Genomic DNA, 23,877 nt, shown 5'->3' on the forward strand with positions numbered 1-23,877 from the left:
TTTAACCAGCGGGGAGACTGATCGAGGATTGGCTTTAACCAGCAGAGGGACTGATCGAGCAGGGGCTTTAACCACCGGGGAGACTGATCGAGGAGAGGCTTTAACCAGAGGGCAGACTGATCGAGGAGGGGCTTTAACCAGCGGGGAGACTGAACGAGGAGGGGCTTTATTCAGCGGGAAGACAGATCGAGGGGGGGGCTTTATTCAGTGGGGAGATGGATCGAGGAGGGGCTTTAACCAGCGGGGAGACTGATCGAGGATTGGCTTTAACCAGCAGAGAGACTGATCGAGGAGGGGCTTTAACCACCGGGGAGACTGATCGAGGAGGGGCTTTAACCAGCGGGGAGAGTGATCGAGGAGGGGCTTTAACCAGTGGGGAGACTGATCGAGGAGGGGCTTTAATGGGGAGGCTGATCGAGGAGGGGCTTTAACCAGCAGAGAGACTGGTCGAGGAGGGGCTTTAACCAGCGGGGAGACGGATCGAGGAGGGGCTTTATTTAGCAGGGAGACTGATCGAGGAGGAGCTTTAACCAGCGGGGAGACTGATCGAGGAGAGGCTTTAACCAGCGGGGAGCCTGATCGAGGACGGGCTTTAACCAGCAGAGAAACTGATTGAGGAGAGGCTTTAACCTGCGGGGAGACTGATCGAGGAGGGGCTTTAACCAGCAGAGAGACTGATCGTGGAGGGGCTTTGACTAGCGGGGTGACTGATCGAGGAGGGGCTTTAACCAGCGGCGAGACTGATCGAGGAGGGGCTTTAACCAGCGGGGAGACTGATCGAGGAGTGGCTTTATTCAGCGGGGGACTGATCGAGGAGGGGCTTTAACCAGCGGGGAGACTGATCGAGGAGGGGCTTTATTCAGCGGGGAGACTGATCGAGGAGGGGCTTTAACCAGCAGAGAGACTGATCGAGGAGGGGCTTTAACCAGCAGAGAGACTGATCGAGGAGGGGCTTTAACCAGCAGAGAGATTGATCGAGGAGGGGCTTTAACCAGCGGGGAGACTGATCGAGGAGAGGCTTTAACCAGCGGGGAGCCTGATCGAGGAGGGGCTTTAACCAGCAGAGAAACTGATTGAGGAGAGGCTTTAACCAGCGGGGAGACTGATCGAGGAGGGGCGGTTTTATTCAGCGGGGAGACTGATCGAGGAGGGGCTTTAACCAGCAGAGAGACTGATCGAGGAGGGGCTTTAGCCAGCAGAGTGAGTGATCGAGGAGGGGCTTTAACCAGGAGGGAGCCTGATCGAGGAGAGGCTTTAACCAGCAGAGAGACTGATCATGGAGGGGCTTTGACTAGCGGGGTGACTGATCGAGGAGGGGCTTTAACCAGCGGGGAGACTGATCGAGGAGTGGCTTTATTCAGCGGGGGACTGATCGAGGAGGGGCTTTAACCAGCGGGGAGACTGATCGAGGAGGGGCTTTATTCAGCGGGGAGACTGATCGAGGAGGGGCTTTAACCAGCAGAGAGATTGATCGAGGAGGGGCTTTAACCAGCAGAGAGACTGATCGAGGAGGGGCTTTGACTAGCGGGGAGACTGATCGAGGAGGGGCTTTGACCAGCGGGGAGACTGATCGAGGAGGGGCTTTAACCAACGGGGAGACTGATCGAGGAGGGGCTTTAACCAACGGGGAGACTGATCGAGGAGAGACTTTAACCAGAGGGCAGACTGATCGAGGAGGGGCTTTAACCAGCGGGGAGACTGATCGAGGAGGGGCTTTATTCAGCGGGGAGACCGATCGAGGGGGGGCTTTATTCAGTGGGGAGACGGATCGAGGAGGGGCTTTAACCAGAGGGGAGACTGATCGAGGATTGGCTTTAACCAGCAGAGAGACTGATCGAGGAGGGGCTTTAACCATCGGGGAGACTGATCGAGGAGGGGCTTTAACCATCGGGGAGACTGATCGAGGAGGGGCTTTAACCAGCAGAGAGACTGGTCGAGGAGGGGCTTTAACCAGCAGGGAGTCACTGAGTTTGCACTGAGTGCTGAATTTGGTGCTTTTTGAGTGCGATAGTGAGAGTTTGGTGACCGAGGGAGTATAAGGCTTCATTTTTATCTAAAGTTTAGTCTTTCTTTTATTTAGTTAATTAACTTAAAAGTTGCTGTTTGGTTGAGAAGAAGGTGAATTTTCAATAAGCTTTAAACAGGCTTCTACTTCTAGGCACTTGCAGCTGGAGCTTGTTAAATAGTTAATTGGATTAGGCCAGTTTTTCAGAGGCGAGATTCACAGTATAAAAGTGATCCCCGACAGTGCAGACTTTGTTTGCACTGAGTGCTGAATTTGGTGCTTTTTGAGTGCGATAGTGAGAGTTTGGTGACCGAGGGAGTGCTGAATTTGGTGCTTTTTGAGTGCGATAGTGAGAGTTTGGTGACCGAGGGAGTGCTGAATTTGGTGCTTTTTGAGTGCGATAGTGAGAGTTTGGTGACCGAGGGAGTTCGGTGAGGAGGGAGTAAGGTGCTCCTTTCATTTTGTTTCCGACATTTCCGCAAAGAGTGTGAAGAGAGCCAGGAGTTTACAGGAAGCGTAGCTGACTGGGAGCAGAGTCGAAGGGCGGAGATCTAGTTAGTCCACACAGCAGCTATATTCTTTAAGGTAAGAGGGGATGGAGGCTAGGCCAGTTACATGCTCCTCCTGTAGGATGTGGGTGGTGAGGGATACCACCGGTGTCCCCACTGACTATACCTGCGGGAAGTGCACCCAACTTCAGCTCCTCAAAGACCGTGTTAGGGAACTGGAGCTGAAGCTGGATGAACTTCGGATCATCCGGGAGGCAGAGGGGGTGATTGAGAAGAGTTACAGGGAGGTAACCACACCCAAGGTACAGGACAAGAATAGCTGGGTTACAGTCAGGGGGGAAAAAACAAACAGGCAGACAGTGCAGGGATCCCTCGTGGCCGTTCCCCTTCAAAACAAGTATACCGTTTTGGATGCTGTTGGGGGGGATGACCTACCGGGGGAAGGCCCTAGCGGTCAGGTCTCTGGCACGGAGTCTGGCTCTGGGGCTCAGAAGGGAAGGGGGGAGAATAGAAAAGCAATAGTTGTAGGAGATTCAATGGTTAGGGGAATAGATAGGAGATTCTGTGGTCGCGAGCGAGACTCCCGGAAGGTATGTTGCCTCCCGGGTGCCAGGGCCAGGGATGTCTCGGATCGTGTCTTCAGGATCCTTAAGGGGGAGGGTGAGCAGCCAGAAGTCGTGGTGCACATTGGTACCAACGACATAGGTAGGAAAAGGGGTGTGGAGGTAATAAACAAGTTTAGGGAGTTAGGCTGGAAGTTGAAAGCCAGGACAGACAGAGTTGTCATCTCTGGTTTGTTGCCGGTGCCACGTGATAGCGCGGCTAGGAATAGGGAGAGAGTGCAGTTGAACACGTGGCTGCAGGAATGGTGTAGGAGGGAGGGCTTCAGGTATTTGGATAATTGGAGCGCATTCTGGGGAAGGTGGGACCTGTACAAGCAGGACGGGTTGCATCTGAACCAGAGGGGCACCAATATCCTGGGAGGGAGGTTTGCTAGTACTCTTCGGGAGGGTTTAAACTAATTTGGCAGGGGAATGGGAACCGGATTTGTAGTCCAGCAACTAAGGTAGCCGATATTCAGGACGCCAAAGCATGTAATGAGGCAGTGGGGAAGGGAACACTGACAAAGGAGAGTATTTGCAGGCACGGAGATGGGTTGAAGTGTGTATACTTCAACGCAAGAAGCATCAGGAATAAGGTGGGTGAACTTAAGGCATGGATCGGTACTTGGGACTACGATGTGGTGGCCATCACGGAAACTTGGATAGAAGAGGGGCAGAAATGGTTGTTGGAGGTCCCTGGTTATAGATGTTTCAATAAGATTAGGGAGGGTGGTAAAAGAGGTGGGGGGGTAGCATTATTAATTAGAGATAGTATAACAGCTGCAGAAAGGCAGTTCGAGGAGTATCACCCTATTGAGGTAGTATGGGTTGAAGTCAGAAATAGGAAAGGAGCAGTCACCTTGTTAGGAGTTTTCTCTAGGCCCCCCAATAGTAGCAGAGATGTGGAGGAACAGATTGGGAAACAGATTTTGGAAAGGTGCAGAAGTCATAGGGTAGTAGTCCTGGGCGACTTTAACTTCCCAAATATTGAGTGGAAACTCTTTAGATCAAATAGTTTGGATGGGGTGGTGTTTGTGCAGTGTGTCCAGGAAGCTTTTCTAACACAGTATGTAGATTGTCCGACCAGAGGAGGGGCAATATTGGATTTAGTACTGGGTAATGAACCAGGGCAAGTGATAGATTTGTTAGTGGGGGAGCATTTTGGAGATAGTGACCACAATTCTATGACTTTCACTTTAGTAATGGAGAGGGATAGGTACGTGCAACAGGGCAAGGTTTACAATTGGGGGAAGGGTAAATACGATGTTGTCAGACAAGAATTGAAGTGCATAAGTTGGGAACATAGGCTGGCAGGGAAGGACACAAGTGAAATGTGGAACTTGTTCAAGGAACAGGTGCTACGTGTCCTTGATATGTATGTCCCTGTCAGGCAGGGAAGAGATGGTCGAGTGAGGGAACCATGGTTGACAAGAGAGGTTGAATGTCTTGTTAAGAGGAAAAAGGTGACTTATGTAAGGCTGAGGAAACAAGGTTCAGACAGGGCATTGGAGGGATACAAGATAGCCAGGAGGGAACTGAAGAAAGGGATTAGGAGAGCTAAGAGAGGGCATGAACAATCTTTGGCGGGTAGGATCAAGGAAAACCCCAAGGCCACATGTGAGAAATATGAGAATGACTAGAGCGAGGGTAGGTCCGATCAAGGACAGTAGCGGGAGATTGTGTATTGAGTCTGAAGAGATAGGAGAGGTCTTGAATGAGTATTTTTCTTCTGTATTTACAAATGAGAGGGGCGATATTGTTGGAGAGGACAGTGTGAAACAGATTGGTAAGCTCGAGGAAATACTTGTCAGGAAAGAAGAGGTGTTGGGCATTTTGAAAAACTTGAGGATAGACAAGTCCCCCGGGCCTGACGGGATATATCCAAGGATTCTATGGGAAGCAAGAGATGAAATTGCAGAGCCGTTGGCAATGATCTTTTCGTCCTCACTGTCAACAGGGGTGGTACCAGGGGATTGGAGAGTGGCGAATGTCGTGCCCCTGTTCAAAAAAGGAACTAGGGATAACCCTGGGAATTACAGGCCAGTTAGTCTTACTTCGGTGGTAGGCAAAGTAATGGAAAGGGTACTGAAGGATAGGATTTCTGAGCATCTGGAAAGACACTGCTTGATTAGGGATAGTCAGCACAGATTTGTGAGGGGTAGGTCTTGCCTTACAAATCTTATTGAATTCTTTGAGGAGGTGACCAAGCATGTGGATGAAGGTAAAGCAGTGGATGTAGTGTACATGGATTTTAGTAAGGCATTTGATAAAGTTCCCCATGGTAGGCTTATGCAGAAAGTAAGGAGGCATGGGATAGTGGGAAATTTGGCCAGTTGGATAACGAACTGGCTAACCGATAGAAGTCAGAGAGTGGTGGTGGATGGCAAATATTCAGCCTGGATCCCAGTTACCAGTGGTGTACCGCAGGGATCAGTTCTGGGTCCTCTGCTGTTTGTGATTTTCATTAATGACTTGGATGAGGGAGTTGAAGGGTGGGTCAGTAAATTTGCAGACGATACGAAGATTGGTGGAGTTGTGGATAGTAAGGAGGGTTGTTGTCGGCTGCAAAGAGACATAGATAGGATGCAGAGCTGGGCTGAGAAGTGGCAGATGGAGTTTAACCCTGAAAAGTGTGAGGTTGTCCATTTTGGAAGGACAAATATGAATGCGGAATATAGGGTTAACGGTAGAGTTCTTGGCAATGTGGAGGAGCAGAGAGATCTTGGGGTCTATGTTCATACATCTTTGAAAGTTGCCACTCAAGTGGATAGAGCTGTGAAGAAGGCCTATGGTGTGCTCGCGTTCATTCACAGAGGGATTGAATTTAAGAGCCGTGAGGTGGTGATGATGCAGCTGTACAAAACTTTGGTAAGGCCACATTTGGAGTACTGTGTACAGTTCTGGTCGCCTCATTTTAGGAAGGATGTGGAAGCTCTGGAAAAGGTGCAAAGAAGATTTACCAGGATGTTGCCTGGAATGGAGAGTAGGTCTTACGAGGAAAGGTTGAGGGTGCTAGGCCTTTTCTCATTAGAGCGGAGAAGGATGAGGGGCTACTTGATAGAGGTTTATAAGATGATCATGGGAATAGATAGAGTAGACAGTCAGAAACTTTTTCCCCGGGTGGAACACACCATTACAAGGGGACATAAATTTAAGGTGAAAGGTGGAAGATATAGGAGGGATATCAGAGGTAGGTTCTTTACCCAGAGAGTAGTAGGGGCATGGAATGCACTGCCTGTGGAAGTAGTTGAGTCGGAAACATTAGGGACCTTCAAGCAGCTATTGGATGACGGTAAAATGATATAGTGTATATTTATTTGTTCTTAAGGGCAGCACGGTAGCATTGTGGATAGCGCAATTGCTTCACAGCTCCATGGTCCCAGGTTCGATTCCGGCTTGGGTCATTGTCTGTGCGGAGTCTGCACGTCCTCCCCGTGTCTGCGTGGGTTTCCTCCGGGTGCTCCGGTTTCCTCCCACAGTCCAAAGATATACGGGTTAGGTGAATTGGCCAATGATAAATTGCCCTTAATGTCCAAATTGCCCTTGGTGTTGGGTGGAGGTGTTGAGTTTGGGTATGGTGCTCTTTCCAAGAGCCGGTGCAGACTCAAAGGGCCGAATGGCCTCCTTCTGCACTGTAAATTCAATGATAATCTATGATTAATCTAGGGCAAAGGTTCGGCACAACATCGTGGGCCGAAGGGCCTGTTCTGTGCTGTATTTTCCATGTTCTATGAGACGGATCGAGGAGGGGCTTTGTTTAGCAGGGAGACTGATCGAGGAGGAGCTTTAACCAGCGGGGAGACTGATCGAGGAAAGGCTTTAACCAGCGGGGAGCCTGATCTAGGAGGGGCTTTAACCAGCAGAGAAACTGATCGAGGAGAGGCTTTAACCAGCGGGGAGACTGATCGAGGAGGGGCTTTAACCTGCGGGGAGACTGATCGAGGAGAGGCTTTAACAAGCGGGGAGACTGATCGAGGAGGGGCTTTAAGCAGCAGTGAGACTGATCGAGGGGCTTTTAACAGCGGGGAGCCTGATCGAGGAGGGGCCTTAACCAGCGGAGAGACTGATCGAGGAGGGGCTTTAACCATCGGGGAGACTGATCGAGGAGGGGCTTTATTCAGCGGGCAGACAGATCCAGGAGGGGCTTTAACCTGCGGGGAGACTGATCGAGGAGAGGCTTTAACCAGCTGGGAGACTGATCGAGGAGGGGCTTTATTCAGCGGGGAGACAGATCGAGGGGGGGCTTTATTCAGCGGGGAGACTGATCGAGGAGGGGCTTTAACCACCGGGGAGACTGATCGAGGAGGGGCTTTAACCACCAGGGAGACTGATTGAGGAGGGGCTTTAACCAGCGGGGAGACTGATCGAGGAGGGGCTTTAATGGGGAGGCTGATCGAGGAGGGGCTTTAACCAGCAGAGAGACTGGTCGAGGAGGGGCTTTAACCAACGTGGGAGACGGATCGAGGAGGGGCTTTAATGGGGAGACTGATCTAGGAGGGGCTTTAACCAGCAGAGAAACTGATCGAGGAGAGGCTTTAACCAGCGGGGAGACTGATCGAGGAGGGGCTTTAACCTGCGGGGAGACTGATCGAGGAGAGGCTTTAACAAGCGGGGAGACTGATCGAGGAGGGGCTTTAAGCAGCAGTGAGACTGATCGAGGGGCTTTTAACAGCGGGGAGCCTGATCGAGGAGGGGCCTTAACCAGCGGAGAGACTGATCGAGGAGGGGCTTTAACCATCGGGGAGACTGATCGAGGAGGGGCTTTATTCAGCGGGCAGACAGATCGAGGAGGGGCTTTAACCTGCGGGGAGACTGATCGAGGAGAGGCTTTAACCAGCTGGGAGACTGATCGAGGAGGGGCTTTATTCAGCGGGGAGACAGATCGAGAGGGGGCTTTATTCAGCGGGGAGACTGATCGAGGAGGGGCTTTAACCACCAGGGAGACTGATCGAGGAGGGGCTTTAACCACCAGGGAGACTGATCGAGGAGGGGCTTTAACCAGCGGGGGGACTGATCGAGGAGGGGCTTTAATGGGGAGGCTGATCGAGGAGGGGCTTTAACCAGCAGAGAGACTGGTCGAGGAGGGGCTTTAACCAACGTGGGAGACGGATCGAGGAGGGGCTTTAATGGGGAGACTGATCTAGGAGGGGCTTTAACCAGCAGAGAAACTGATCGAGGAGAGGCTTTAACCAGCGGGGAGACTGATCGAGGAGGAGCTTTAACCAGCGGGGAGAGGGATCGAGGAGGGGCTTTAACCAGCGGGGAGACTGATCGAGGAGAGGCTTTAACCAGAGGGCAGACTGATCGAGGAGGGGCTTTAACCAGAGGGGAAACTGATAGAGGAGGGTCTTTAACCAGCGGGGAGACTGATCGAGGAGGGGCTTTATTCAGCGGGGAGACAGATCGAGGGGGGGCTTTATTCAGTGGGGAGACGAATCGAGGAGGGGCTTTAACCAGGGGGGAGACTGATCGAGGAGGGGCTTTAACTAGCAGAGAGACTGATCGAGGAGGGGCTTTAACCACCGGGGAAACTGATCGAGGAGGGGCTTTAATGGGGAGGCTGATCGAGGAGGGGCTTTAACCAGCAGAGAGACTGGTCAAGGAGGGGCTTTAACCAACGTGGGAGACGGATCGAGGAGGGGCTTTAATGGGGAGACTGATCTAGGAGGGGCTTTAACCAGCTGAGAAACTGATCGAGGAGAGGCTTTAACCACCGGGGAGGCTGATCGAGGAGGGGCTTTAACCAGCAGAGAGACTGGTCGAGGAGGGGCTTTAACCAACGTGGGAGACGGATCGAGGAGGGGCTTTAATGGGGAGACTGATCTAGGAGGGGCTTTAACCAGCAGAGAAACTGATCGAGGAGAGGCTTTAAACAGCGGGGAGACTGATCGAGGAGGGGCTTTAACCAGCGGGGAGACTGATCGAGGAGGGGCTTTATCCAGCAGGGAGAGTGATCGAGGAGGGGCTTTAACCAGCGGGGAGACTGATCGAGGAGAGGCTTTAACCAGAGGGCAGACTGATCGAGGAGGGGCTTCAACCAGAGGGGAGACTGATCGAGGAGGGGCTTTATTCAGCGTGGAGACTGATCGAGGGGGGGCTTTATTCAGTGGGGAGACGGATCGAGGAGGGGCTTTAACCAGCGGGGAGACTGATCGAGGATTGGCTTAAACCAGCAGAGAGACTGATCGAGGAGGGGCTTTAACCACCGGGGAGACTGATCGAGGAGGGGCTTTAATGGGGAGGCTGATCGAGGAAGGGCTTTAACCAGCGGGGAGACGGATCGAGGAGGGGCTTTATTTAGCAGGGAGACTGATCGAGGAGGAGCATTAACCAGCGGGGAGACTGATCGAGGAGGGGCTTTATTTAGCAGAGAGACTGATCGAGCAGGGGCTTTATTCAGCGGGGAGACTGATCGAGGAGGGGCTTTAACCAGCGGGGAGACAGATCAAGGATGGGCTTTAACCAGCGGGGAGACTGATTGAGGAGGGGCTTTATTTAGCAGGGAGACTGATCGTGGAAGGGCTTTATTCAGCGGGGAGACAGATCGAGGAGAGGCTTTAACCAGAGGGCAGACTGATTGAGGAGGGGCTTTATTTAGCAGGGAGACTGATCGTGGAAGAGCTTTAACCAGCGGGGAGACTGATCGAGGAGGGGCTTTAACCAGCGGGGAGACTGATCGAGGAGCGGCTTTATTCAGCGGGGAGACAGATCGAGGAGGGGCTTTAACCTGCGGGGAGACTGATCGAGGAGGGGCTTTATTCAGCGGGGAGTCAGATCGAGGGGGGGCTTTATTCAGCGGGGAGACGGATCGAGGAGGGGCTTTAACCAGGGGGGAGACTGATCGAGGAGGGGCTTTAACCAGCAGAGAGACTGATCGAGGAGGGGCTTTAACCAGCAGAGAAACTGATCGAGGAGAGGCTTTGACCAGCAGGGAGACTGATCGAGGAGGGGCTTTAACCAGCGGGGAGACTGATCGCGGAGGGGCTTTAACCAGCAGAGAAACTGATCGAGGAGAGGCTTTAACCAGCGGGGAGACTGATCGAGGAGGGGCTTGAACCAGTGGGGAGAGTGATCGAGGAGGGGCTTTAACCAGCAGAGAAACTGATCGAGAAGAGGCTTTAACCAGCGGGGGGACAGATCGAGGAGGGGCTTTAACCAGCGACGAGACTGATCGAAGAAGGGCTTTAACCAGCGGGGAGGCTGATCGAGGAGGGGCTTTATTCAGCGGGGGGACTGATCGAGGAGGGGCTTTAAGCAGCAGAGAGACTGATCGAGGAGGGGCTTTAACCAGCGGGGAGACTGATCGAGGAGCGGCTTAATTCAGCGGGGGGACAGATCGAGGAGGGGCTTTAACCAGCGGGGAGACTGATCGAGGAGGGGCTTTAACCAGCGGGGAGACTGATCGAGAAGGGGCTTTGACCAGCAGAGAGACTGATCGAGGAGCGGCTTTAACCAGCGGGGAGACTGATCGCGGAGGGGCTTTAACCAGCAGAGAAACTGATCGAGGAGAGGCTTTAACCAGCGGGGAGACTGATCGAGGAGGGGCTTGAACCAGTGGGGAGAGTGATCGAGGAGGGGCTTTAACCAGCAGAGAAACTGATCGAGAAGAGGCTTTAACCAGCGGGGGGACAGATCGAGGAGGGGCTTTAACCAGCGACGAGACTGATCGAAGAAGGGCTTTAACCAGCGGGGAGGCTGATCGAGGAGGGGCTTTATTCAGCGGGGGGACTGATCGAGGAGGGGCTTTAAGCAGCAGAGAGACTGATCGAGGAGGGGCTTTAACCAGCGGGGAGACTGATCGAGGAGCGGCTTAATTCAGCGGGGGGACAGATCGAGGAGGGGCTTTAACCAGCGGGGAGACTGATCGAGGAGGGGCTTTAACCAGCGGGGAGACTGATCGAGAAGGGGCTTTGACCAGCAGAGAGACTGATCGAGGAGCGGCTTTAACCAGCGGTGAGACTGATCGAGGAAGGGCTTTAACCAGCAGAGAAACTGATCTAGGAGAGGCTTTAACCAGCGGGGGGACTGATCGAGGAGGGGCTTTAACCTGCGGGGAGACTGATCGAGGAGGGGCTTTCACCAGCAGAGAAACTCATCGAGGAGAGGCTTTAACCAGCGGGGAGACTGATCGAGGAGGGGCTTTAACCAGCGGGGAGACTGATCGAGGAGGGGCTTTAACCTGCGGGGAGACTGATCGAAGAGGGGCTTTAACCTGCGGGGAGACTGATCGGGGAGAGGCTTTAACAAGCGGGGAGACTGATCGAGGAGGGGCTTTTCACAGCGGGGAGCCTGATCGATGAGGGGCATCATTCAGCGGGGAGACTTATCGAGGAGGGGCTTTAACCAGGGGGGAGACTGATCGAGGATTGGCTTTAACCAGCAGGGAGACTGATCGAGGAGGGGCTTTAACCAGCGGGGAGACTGATCGAGGAGGGGCTTTAACCAGCAGAGAGACTGGTAGAGGAGGGGCTTTAACCAACGGGGAGACTGATCGAGGATGGGCTTTGACCAGCAGGGAGACTGATCGAGGAGGGGCTTTGACCAGCGGGGCGACTGATCGGGGAGGGGCTTTAACCAGCGGGGAGACTGATCGAGGATGGGCTTTAACCAGCAGAGAGACTGGTCGAGGAGGGGCTTTAACCAGCGACGAGACTGATCGAAGAGGGGCTTTAACCTGCGGGGAGACTCATCGAGGAGGGGCTTTAACCTGCGGGGAGACTGATCGAAGAGGGGCTTTAACCTGCGGGGAGACTCATCGAGGAGGGGCTTTAACCAGCGGGGACACTGATCGAGGAGGGGCTTTAACCAGTGGGGAGGCTGATCGAGGAAGGGCTTTGACCAGATGGGGCAGTGATCGAGGAGGGGCTTTGACCAGCGGGGAGACTGATCGAGGAGGGGCTTAAACCAGCGGGGAGGCTGATCGAGGAAGGGCTTTGACCAGATGGGACACTGATCGAGGAGGGGCTTTGACCTGCGGGGAGACTGATCGTGGAGGGGCTTTGACCAGCGGTGAGACTGATCGTGGAGGGGCTTTGACCTGCGGAGAGACTGATCGAGGAGGGGCTTTGACCTGCGGGGAGACTGATCGAGGAGGGGCTTTGACCAGCGGTGAGACTGATCGTGGAGGGGCTTTGACCTGCGGAGAGACTGATCGAGGAGGGGCTTTGACCTGCGGGGAGACTGATCGAGGAGGGGCTTTGACCTGCGGAGAGACTGATCGAGGAGGGGCTTTGACCTGCTGGGAGACTCATCGAGGAGGGGCTTTGACCTGCGGGGAGACTGATCGAGGAGGGGCTTTGACCAGCGGGGAGACTGATCGAGGAGGGGCTTTAACCAGCGGGGAGACTGATCGAGGAGGGGCTTTAACCAGCGGGGAGACTGATCGAAGAGGGGCTTTAACCTGCGGGGAGACTGATCGAGGAGGGGCTTTCACCAGCAGAGAAACTCATCGAGGAGAGGCTTTAACCAGCGGGGAGACTGATCTAGGAGGGGCTTTAACCAGCAGAGAAACTGATCGAGGAGGGGCTTTAACCTGCGGGGAGACTGATCGAGGAGGGGCTTTCACCAGCAGAGAAACTCATCGAGGAGAGGCTTTAACCAGCGGGGAGACTGATCTAGGAGGGGCTTTAACCAGCAGAGAAACTCATCGAGGAGGGGCTTTAACCTGCGGAGAGACTGATCGGGGAGAGGCTTTAACAAGCGGGGAGACTGATCGAGGAGGGGCCTTAACCAGCGGAGAGGCTTATCGAGGAGGGGCTTTTCTCAGCGGGGAGCCTGATCGAGGAGGGGCATCATTCAGCGGGGAGACTTATCGAGGAGGGGCTTTAACCAGCGGGGAGGCTGATCGAGGAGGGGCTTTATTCAGCGGGGGGACTGATCGAGGAGGGGCTTTAAGCAGCAGAGAGACTGATCGAGGAGGGGCTTTAACCAGCGGGGAGACTGATCGAGGAGCGGCTTAATTCAGCGGGGGGACAGATCGAGGAGGGGCTTTAACCAGCGGGGAGACTGATCGAGGAGGGGCTTTAACCAGCGGGGAGACTGATCGAGAAGGGGCTTTGACCAGCAGAGAGACTGATCGAGGAGCGGCTTTAACCAGCGGTGAGACTGATCGAGGAAGGGCTTTAACCAGCAGAGAAACTGATCTAGGAGAGGCTTTAACCAGCGGGGGGACTGATCGAGGAGGGGCTTTAACCTGCGGGGAGACTGATCGAGGAGGGGCTTTCACCAGCAGAGAAACTCATCGAGGAGAGGCTTTAACCAGCGGGGAGACTGATCGAGGAGGGGCTTTAACCAGCGGGGAGACTGATCGAGGAGGGGCTTTAACCTGCGGGGAGACTGATCGAAGAGGGGCTTTAACCTGCGGGGAGACTGATCGGGGAGAGGCTTTAACAAGTGGGGAGACTGATCGAGGAGGGGCTTTTCACAGCGGGGAGCCTGATCGAGGAGGGGCATCATTCAGCGGGGAGACTTATCGAGGAGGGGCTTTAACCAGGGGGGAGACTGATCGAGGATTGGCTTTAACCAGCAGGGAGACTGATCGAGGAGGGGCTTTAACCAGCGGGGAGACTGATCGAGGAGGGGCTTTAACCAGCAGAGAGACTGGTAGAGGAGGGGCTTTAACCAACGGGGAGACTGATCGAGGATGGGCTTTGACCAGCAGGGAGACTGATCGAGGAGGGGCTTTGACCAGCGGGGCGACTGATCGGGGAGGGGCTTTAACCAGCGGGGAGACTGATCGAGGATGGGCTTTAACCAGCAGAGAGACTGGTCGAGGAGGGGCTTTAACCAGCGACGAGACTGATCGAAGAGGGGCTTTAACCTGCGGGGAGACTCATCGAGGAGGGGCTTTAACCTGCGGGGAGACTGATCGAAGAGGGGCTTTAACCAGCGGGGACACTGATCGAGGAGGGGCTTTAACCAGTGGGGAGGCTGATCGAGGAAGGGCTTTGACCAGATGGGGCAGTGATCGAGGAGGGGCTTTGACCAGCGGGGAGACTGATCGAGGAGGGGCTTAAACCAGCGGGGAGGCTGATCGAGGAAGGGCTTTGACCAGATGGGACACTGATCGAGGAGGGGCTTTGACCTGCGGGGAGACTGATCGTGGAGGGGCTTTGACCAGCGGTGAGACTGATCGTGGAGGGGCTTTGACCTGCGGAGAGACTGATCGAGGAGGGGCTTTGACCTGCGGGGAGACTGATCGAGGAGGGGCTTTGACCAGCGGTGAGACTGATCGTGGAGGGGCTTTGACCTGCGGAGAGACTGATCGAGGAGGGGCTTTGACCTGCGGGGAGACTGATCGAGGAGGGGCTTTGACCTGCGGAGAGACTGATCGAGGAGGGGCTTTGACCTGCTGGGAGACTCATCGAGGAGGGGCTTTGACCTGCGGGGAGACTGATCGAGGAGGGGCTTTGACCAGCGGGGAGACTGATCGAGGAGGGGCTTTAACCAGCGGGGAGACTGATCGAGGAGGGGCTTTAACCAGCGGGGAGACTGATCGAAGAGGGGCTTTAACCTGCGGGGAGACTGATCGAGGAGGGGCTTTCACCAGCAGAGAAACTCATCGAGGAGAGGCTTTAACCAGCGGGGAGACTGATCTAGGAGGGGCTTTAACCAGCAGAGAAACTGATCGAGGAGGGGCTTTAACCTGCGGGGAGACTGATCGAGGAGGGGCTTTCACCAGCAGAGAAACTCATCGAGGAGAGGCTTTAACCAGCGGGGAGACTGATCTAGGAGGGGCTTTAACCAGCAGAGAAACTCATCGAGGAGGGGCTTTAACCTGCGGAGAGACTGATCGGGGAGAGGCTTTAACAAGCGGGGAGACTGATCGAGGAGGGGCCTTAACCAGCGGAGAGGCTTATCGAGGAGGGGCTTTTCTCAGCGGGGAGCCTGATCGAGGAGGGGCATCATTCAGCGGGGAGACTTATCGAGGAGGGGCTTTAACCAGGGGGGAGACTGATCGAGGATTGGCTTTAACCAGCAGGGAGACTGATCGAGGAGGGGCTTTAACCAGCGGGGAGACTGATCGAGGAGGGGCTTTAACCAGCGGGGAGACTGATCGAGGAGGGGCTTTAACCAGCAGAGAGACTGGTCGAGGAGGGGCTTTAACCAGCGGGGAGACTGATCGAGGAGGGGCTTTAACCAGCAGAGAGACTGGTAGAGGAGGGGCTTTAACCAACGGGGAGACTGATCGAGGATGGGCTTTGACCAGCAGGGAGACTGATCGAGGAGGGGCTTTGACCAGCGGGGCGACTGATCGGGGAGGGGCTTTAACCAGCGGGGAGACTGATCGAGGATGGGCTTTAACCAGCAGAGAGACTGGTCGAGGAGGGGCTTTAACCAGCGACGAGACTGATCGAAGAGGGGCTTTAACCTGCGGGGAGACTCATCGAGGAGGGGCTTTAACCTGCGGGGAGACTTATCGAAGAGGGGCTTTAACCTGCGGGGAGACTCATCGAGGAGGGGCTTTAACCAGCGGGGACACTGATCGAGGAGGGGCTTTAACCAGTGGGGAGGCTGATCGAGGAAGGGCTTTGACCAGATGGGGCAGTGATCGAGGAGGGGCTTTGACCAGCGGGGAGACTGATCGTGGAGGGGCTTTAACCAGCGGGGAGACTGATCGAGGAGGGGCTTAAACCAGCGGGGAGGCTGATCGAGGAAGGGCTTTGACCAGATGGAACACTGATCGAGGAGGGGCTTTGACCTGCGGGGAGACTGATCGTGGAGGGGCTTTGACCTGCGGAGAGACTGATCGAGGAGGGGCTTTGACCTGCGGGGAGACTGATCGAGGAGGGGCTTTGACCAGCGGTGAGACTGATCGTGGAGGGGCTTTGACCTGCGGAGAGACTGATCGAGGAGGGGCTTTGACCTGCGGGGAGACTGATCGAGGAGGGGCTTTGACCTGCGGAGAGACTGATCGAGGAGGGGCTTTGACCTGCTGGGAGACTCATCGAGGAGGGGCTTTGACCTGCGGGGAGACTGATCGAGGAGGGGCTTTGACCAGCGGGGAGACTGATCGAGGAGGGGCTTTAACCAGCGGGGAGACTGATCGAGGAGGGGCTTTAACCAGCAGAGAGACTGGTCGAGGAGGGGCTTCAACCAACGGGGAGACTGATCGAGGAGGGGCTTTAACCAGCGGGGAGACTGATCGAGGAGGGGCTTTAACCAGCAGAGAAACTGATCGAGGAGAGGCTTTGACCAGCAGGGAGACTGATAGAGGAGGGGCTTTAACCAGCGGGGAGACTGATCGCGGAGGGGCTTTAACCAGCAGAGAAACTGATCGAGGAGAGGCTTTAACCAGCGGGGAGACTGATCGAGGAGGGGCTTGAACCAGTGGGGAGAGTGATCGAGGAGGGGCTTTAACCAGCAGAGAAACTGATCGAGAAGAGGCTTTAACCAGCGGGGGGACAGATCGAGGAGGGGCTTTAACCAGCGACGAGACTGATCGAAGAAGGGCTTTAACCAGCGGGGAGGCTGATCGAGGAGGGGCTTTATTCAGCGGGGGGACTGATCGAGGAGGGGCTTTAAGCAGCAGAGAGACTGATCGAGGAGGGGCTTTAACCAGCGGGGAGACTGATCGAGGAGCGGCTTAATTCAGCGGGGGGACAGATCGAGGAGGGGCTTTAACCAGCGGGGAGACTGATCGAGGAGGGGCTTTAACCAGCGGGGAGACTGATCGAGAAGGGGCTTTGACCAGCAGAGAGACTGATCGAGGAGCGGCTTTAACCAGCGGTGAGACTGATCGAGGAAGGGCTTTAACCAGCAGAGAAACTGATCTAGGAGAGGCTTTAACCAGCGGGGGGACTGATCGAGGAGGGGCTTTAACCTGCGGGGAGACTGATCGAGGAGGGGCTTTCACCAGCAGAGAAACTCATCGAGGAGAGGCTTTAACCAGCGGGGAGACTGATCGAGGATGGGCTTTAACCAGCGGGGAGACTGATCGAGGAGGGGCTTTAACCTGCGGGGAGACTGATCGAAGAGGGGCTTTAACCTGCGGGGAGACTGATCGGGGAGAGGCTTTAACAAGCGGGGAGACTGATCGAGGAGGGGCTTTTCACAGCGGGGAGCCTGATCGAGGAGGGGCATCATTCAGCGGGGAGACTTATCGAGGAGGGGCTTTAACCAGGGGGGAGACTGATCGAGGATTGGCTTTAACCAGCAGGGAGACTGATCGAGGAGGGGCTTTTACCAGCGGGGAGACTGATCGAGGAGGGGCTTTAACCAGCAGAGAGACTGGTAGAGGAGGGGCTTTAACCAACGGGGAGACTGATCGAGGATGGGCTTTGACCAGCAGGGAGACTGATCGAGGAGGGGCTTTGACCAGCGGGGCGACTGATCGGGGAGGGGCTTTAACCAGCGGGGAGACTGATCGAGGATGGGCTTTAACCAGCAGAGAGACTGGTCGAGGAGGGGCTTTAACCAGCGACGAGACTGATCGAAGAGGGGCTTTAACCTGCGGGGAGACTCATCGAGGAGGGGCTTTAACCTGCGGGGAGACTGATCGAAGAGGGGCTTTAACCTGCGGGGAGACTCATCGAGGAGGGGCTTTAACCAGCGGGGACACTGATCGAGGAGGGGCTTTAACCAGTGGGGAGGCTGATCGAGGAAGGGCTTTGACCAGATGGGGCAGTGATCGAGGAGGGGCTTTGACCAGCGGGGAGACTGATCGTGGAGGGGCTTTAACCAGCGGGGAGACTGATCGAGGAGGGGCTTTAACCTGCGGGGAGACTCATCGAGGAGGGGCTTTAACCAGCGGGGACACTGATCGAGGAGGGGCTTTAACCAGTGGGGAGGCTGATCGAGGAAGGGCTTTGACCAGATGGGGCAGTGATCGAGGAGGGGCTTTATTTAGCAGGGAGACTGATCGTGGAAGAGCTTTAACCAGCGGGGAGACTGATCGAGGAGGGGCTTTAACCAGCGGGGAGACTGATCGAGGAGCGGCTTTATTCAGCGGGGAGACAGATCGAGGAGGGGCTTTAACCTGCGGGGAGACTGATCGAGGAGGGGCTTTATTCAGCGGGGAGTCAGATCGAGGGGGGGCTTTATTCAGCGGGGAGACGGATCGAGGAGGGGCTTTAACCAGGGGGGAGACTGATCGAGGAGGGGCTTTAACCAGCAGAGAGACTGATCGAGGAGGGGCTTTAACCAGCAGAGAAACTGATCGAGGAGAGGCTTTGACCAGCAGGGAGACTGATCGAGGAGGGGCTTTAACCAGCGGGGAGACTGATCGCGGAGGGGCTTTAACCAGCAGAGAAACTGATCGAGGAGAGGCTTTAACCAGCGGGGAGACTGATCGAGGAGGGGCTTGAACCAGTGGGGAGAGTGATCGAGGAGGGGCTTTAACCAGCAGAGAAACTGATCGAGAAGAGGCTTTAACCAGCGGGGGGACAGATCGAGGAGGGGCTTTAACCAGCGACGAGACTGATCGAAGAAGGGCTTTAACCAGCGGGGAGGCTGATCGAGGAGGGGCTTTATTCAGCGGGGGGACTGATCGAGGAGGGGCTTTAAGCAGCAGAGAGACTGATCGAGGAGGGGCTTTAACCAGCGGGGAGACTGATCGAGGAGCGGCTTAATTCAGCGGGGGGACAGATCGAGGAGGGGCTTTAACCAGCGGGGAGACTGATCGAGGAGGGGCTTTAACCAGCGGGGAGACTGATCGAGAAGGGGCTTTGACCAGCAGAGAGACTGATCGAGGAGCGGCTTTAACCAGCGGGGAGACTGATCGCGGAGGGGCTTTAACCAGCAGAGAAACTGATCGAGGAGAGGCTTTAACCAGCGGGGAGACTGATCGAGGAGGGGCTTGAACCAGTGGGGAGAGTGATCGAGGAGGGGCTTTAACCAGCAGAGAAACTGATCGAGAAGAGGCTTTAACCAGCGGGGGGACAGATCGAGGAGGGGCTTTAACCAGCGACGAGACTGATCGAAGAAGGGCTTTAACCAGCGGGGAGGCTGATCGAGGAGGGGCTTTATTCAGCGGGGGGACTGATCGAGGAGGGGCTTTAAGCAGCAGAGAGACTGATCGAGGAGGGGCTTTAACCAGCGGGGAGACTGATCGAGGAGCGGCTTAATTCAGCGGGGGGACAGATCGAGGAGGGGCTTTAACCAGCGGGGAGACTGATCGAGGAGGGGCTTTAACCAGCGGGGAGACTGATCGAGAAGGGGCTTTGACCAGCAGAGAGACTGATCGAGGAGCGGCTTTAACCAGCGGTGAGACTGATCGAGGAAGGGCTTTAACCAGCAGAGAAACTGATCTAGGAGAGGCTTTAACCAGCGGGGGGACTGATCGAGGAGGGGCTTTAACCTGCGGGGAGACTGATCGAGGAGGGGCTTTCACCAGCAGAGAAACTCATCGAGGAGAGGCTTTAACCAGCGGGGAGACTGATCGAGGAGGGGCTTTAACCAGCGGGGAGACTGATCGAGGAGGGGCTTTAACCTGCGGGGAGACTGATCGAAGAGGGGCTTTAACCTGCGGGGAGACTGATCGGGGAGAGGCTTTAACAAGCGGGGAGACTGATCGAGGAGGGGCTTTTCACAGCGGGGAGCCTGATCGATGAGGGGCATCATTCAGCGGGGAGACTTATCGAGGAGGGGCTTTAACCAGGGGGGAGACTGATCGAGGATTGGCTTTAACCAGCAGGGAGACTGATCGAGGAGGGGCTTTAACCAGCGGGGAGACTGATCGAGGAGGGGCTTTAACCAGCAGAGAGACTGGTAGAGGAGGGGCTTTAACCAACGGGGAGACTGATCGAGGATGGGCTTTGACCAGCAGGGAGACTGATCGAGGAGGGGCTTTGACCAGCGGGGCGACTGATCGGGGAGGGGCTTTAACCAGCGGGGAGACTGATCGAGGATGGGCTTTAACCAGCAGAGAGACTGGTCGAGGAGGGGCTTTAACCAGCGACGAGACTGATCGAAGAGGGGCTTTAACCTGCGGGGAGACTCATCGAGGAGGGGCTTTAACCTGCGGGGAGACTGATCGAAGAGGGGCTTTAACCTGCGGGGAGACTCATCGAGGAGGGGCTTTAACCAGCGGGGACACTGATCGAGGAGGGGCTTTAACCAGTGGGGAGGCTGATCGAGGAAGGGCTTTGACCAGATGGGGCAGTGATCGAGGAGGGGCTTTGACCAGCGGGGAGACTGATCGAGGAGGGGCTTAAACCAGCGGGGAGGCTGATCGAGGAAGGGCTTTGACCAGATGGGACACTGATCGAGGAGGGGCTTTGACCTGCGGGGAGACTGATCGTGGAGGGGCTTTGACCAGCGGTGAGACTGATCGTGGAGGGGCTTTGACCTGCGGAGAGACTGATCGAGGAGGGGCTTTGACCTGCGGGGAGACTGATCGAGGAGGGGCTTTGACCAGCGGTGAGACTGATCGTGGAGGGGCTTTGACCTGCGGAGAGACTGATCGAGGAGGGGCTTTGACCTGCGGGGAGACTGATCGAGGAGGGGCTTTGACCTGCGGAGAGACTGATCGAGGAGGGGCTTTGACCTGCTGGGAGACTCATCGAGGAGGGGCTTTGACCTGCGGGGAGACTGATCGAGGAGGGGCTTTGACCAGCGGGGAGACTGATCGAGGAGGGGCTTTAACCAGCGGGGAGACTGATCGAGGAGGGGCTTTAACCAGCGGGGAGACTGATCGAAGAGGGGCTTTAACCTGCGGGGAGACTGATCGAGGAGGGGCTTTCACCAGCAGAGAAACTCATCGAGGAGAGGCTTTAACCAGCGGGGAGACTGATCTAGGAGGGGCTTTAACCAGCAGAGAAACTGATCGAGGAGGGGCTTTAACCTGCGGGGAGACTGATCGAGGAGGGGCTTTCACCAGCAGAGAAACTCATCGAGGAGAGGCTTTAACCAGCGGGGAGACTGATCTAGGAGGGGCTTTAACCAGCAGAGAAACTCATCGAGGAGGGGCTTTAACCTGCGGAGAGACTGATCGGGGAGAGGCTTTAACAAGCGGGGAGACTGATCGAGGAGGGGCCTTAACCAGCGGAGAGGCTTATCGAGGAGGGGCTTTTCTCAGCGGGGAGCCTGATCGAGGAGGGGCATCATTCAGCGGGGAGACTTATCGAGGAGGGGCTTTAACCAGCGGGGAGGCTGATCGAGGAGGGGCTTTATTCAGCGGGGGGACTGATCGAGGAGGGGCTTTAAGCAGCAGAGAGACTGATCGAGGAGGGGCTTTAACCAGCGGGGAGACTGATCGAGGAGCGGCTTAATTCAGCGGGGGGACAGATCGAGGAGGGGCTTTAACCAGCGGGGAGACTGATCGAGGAGGGGCTTTAACCAGCGGGGAGACTGATCGAGAAGGGGCTTTGACCAGCAGAGAGACTGATCGAGGAGCGGCTTTAACCAGCGGTGAGACTGATCGAGGAAGGGCTTTAACCAGCAGAGAAACTGATCTAGGAGAGGCTTTAACCAGCGGGGGGACTGATCGAGGAGGGGCTTTAACCTGCGGGGAGACTGATCGAGGAGGGGCTTTCACCAGCAGAGAAACTCATCGAGGAGAGGCTTTAACCAGCGGGGAGACTGATCGAGGAGGGGCTTTAACCAGCGGGGAGACTGATCGAGGAGGGGCTTTAACCTGCGGGGAGACTGATCGAAGAGGGGCTTTAACCTGCGGGGAGACTGATCGGGGAGAGGCTTTAACAAGTGGGGAGACTGATCGAGGAGGGGCTTTTCACAGCGGGGAGCCTGATCGAGGAGGGGCATCATTCAGCGGGGAGACTTATCGAGGAGGGGCTTTAACCAGGGGGGAGACTGATCGAGGATTGGCTTTAACCAGCAGGGAGACTGATCGAGGAGGGGCTTTAACCAGCGGGGAGACTGATCGAGGAGGGGCTTTAACCAGCAGAGAGACTGGTAGAGGAGGGGCTTTAACCAACGGGGAGACTGATCGAGGATGGGCTTTGACCAGCAGGGAGACTGATCGAGGAGGGGCTTTGACCAGCGGGGCGACTGATCGGGGAGGGGCTTTAACCAGCGGGGAGACTGATCGAGGATGGGCTTTAACCAGCAGAGAGACTGGTCGAGGAGGGGCTTTAACCAGCGACGAGACTGATCGAAGAGGGGCTTTAACCTGCGGGGAGACTCATCGAGGAGGGGCTTTAACCTGCGGGGAGACTGATCGAAGAGGGGCTTTAACCAGCGGGGACACTGATCGAGGAGGGGCTTTAACCAGTGGGGAGGCTGATCGAGGAAGGGCTTTGACCAGATGGGGCAGTGATCGAGGAGGGGCTTTGACCAGCGGGGAGACTGATCGAGGAGGGGCTTAAACCAGCGGGGAGGCTGATCGAGGAAGGGCTTTGACCAGATGGGACACTGATCGAGGAGGGGCTTTGACCTGCGGGGAGACTGATCGTGGAGGGGCTTTGACCAGCGGTGAGACTGATCGTGGAGGGGCTTTGACCTGCGGAGAGACTGATCGAGGAGGGGCTTTGACCTGCGGGGAGACTGATCGAGGAGGGGCTTTGACCAGCGGTGAGACTGATCGTGGAGGGGCTTTGACCTGCGGAGAGACTGATCGAGGAGGGGCTTTGACCTGCGGGGAGACTGATCGAGGAGGGGCTTTGACCTGCGGAGAGACTGATCGAGGAGGGGCTTTGACCTGCTGGGAGACTCATCGAGGAGGGGCTTTGACCTGCGGGGAGACTGATCGAGGAGGGGCTTTGACCAGCGGGGAGACTGATCGAGGAGGGGCTTTAACCAGCGGGGAGACTGATCGAGGAGGGGCTTTAACCAGCGGGGAGACTGATCGAAGAGGGGCTTTAACCTGCGGGGAGACTGATCGAGGAGGGGCTTTCACCAGCAGAGAAACTCATCGAGGAGAGGCTTTAACCAGCGGGGAGACTGATCTAGGAGGGGCTTTAACCAGCAGAGAAACTGATCGAGGAGGGGCTTTAACCTGCGGGGAGACTGATCGAGGAGGGGCTTTCACCAGCAGAGAAACTCATCGAGGAGAGGCTTTAACCAGCGGGGAGACTGATCTAGGAGGGGCTTTAACCAGCAGAGAAACTCATCGAGGAGGGGCTTTAACCTGCGGAGAGACTGATCGGGGAGAGGCTTTAACAAGCGGGGAGACTGATCGAGGAGGGGCCTTAACCAGCGGAGAGGCTTATCGAGGAGGGGCTTTTCTCAGCGGGGAGCCTGATCGAGGAGGGGCATCATTCAGCGGGGAGACTTATCGAGGAGGGGCTTTAACCAGGGGGGAGACTGATCGAGGATTGGCTTTAACCAGCAGGGAGACTGATCGAGGAGGGGCTTTAACCAGCGGGGAGACTGATCGAGGAGGGGCTTTAACCAGCGGGGAGACTGATCGAGGAGGGGCTTTAACCAGCAGAGAGACTGGTCGAGGAGGGGCTTTAACCAGCGGGGAGACTGATCGAGGAGGGGCTTTAACCAGCAGAGAGACTGGTAGAGGAGGGGCTTTAACCAACGGGGAGACTGATCGAGGATGGGCTTTGACCAGCAGGGAGACTGATCGAGGAGGGGCTTTGACCAGCGGGGCGACTGATCGGGGAGGGGCTTTAACCAGCGGGGAGACTGATCGAGGATGGGCTTTAACCAGCAGAGAGACTGGTCGAGGAGGGGCTTTAACCAGCGACGAGACTGATCGAAGAGGGGCTTTAACCTGCGGGGAGACTCATCGAGGAGGGGCTTTAACCTGCGGGGAGACTTATCGAAGAGGGGCTTTAACCTGCGGGGAGACTCATCGAGGAGGGGCTTTAACCAGCGGGGACACTGATCGAGGAGGGGCTTTAACCAGTGGGGA

At 56.0% G+C, this 23,877-nt stretch overlaps 1 protein-coding gene across 1 annotated transcript in view; it reads right to left on the reverse strand.

Annotated features, from left to right (window-relative positions):
• The window catches only part of LOC140387104 (glycogen synthase kinase-3 beta-like), a 79,579-nt gene that overhangs the window by 52,419 nt on the left and 3,283 nt on the right, over window positions 1–23,877 (reverse strand). The window lies entirely within an intron of this gene.

This window comes from Scyliorhinus torazame, chromosome 12, assembly GCF_047496885.1.
Source record: "Scyliorhinus torazame isolate Kashiwa2021f chromosome 12, sScyTor2.1, whole genome shotgun sequence".
Lineage (NCBI taxonomy): Eukaryota > Metazoa > Chordata > Chondrichthyes > Carcharhiniformes > Scyliorhinidae > Scyliorhinus > Scyliorhinus torazame.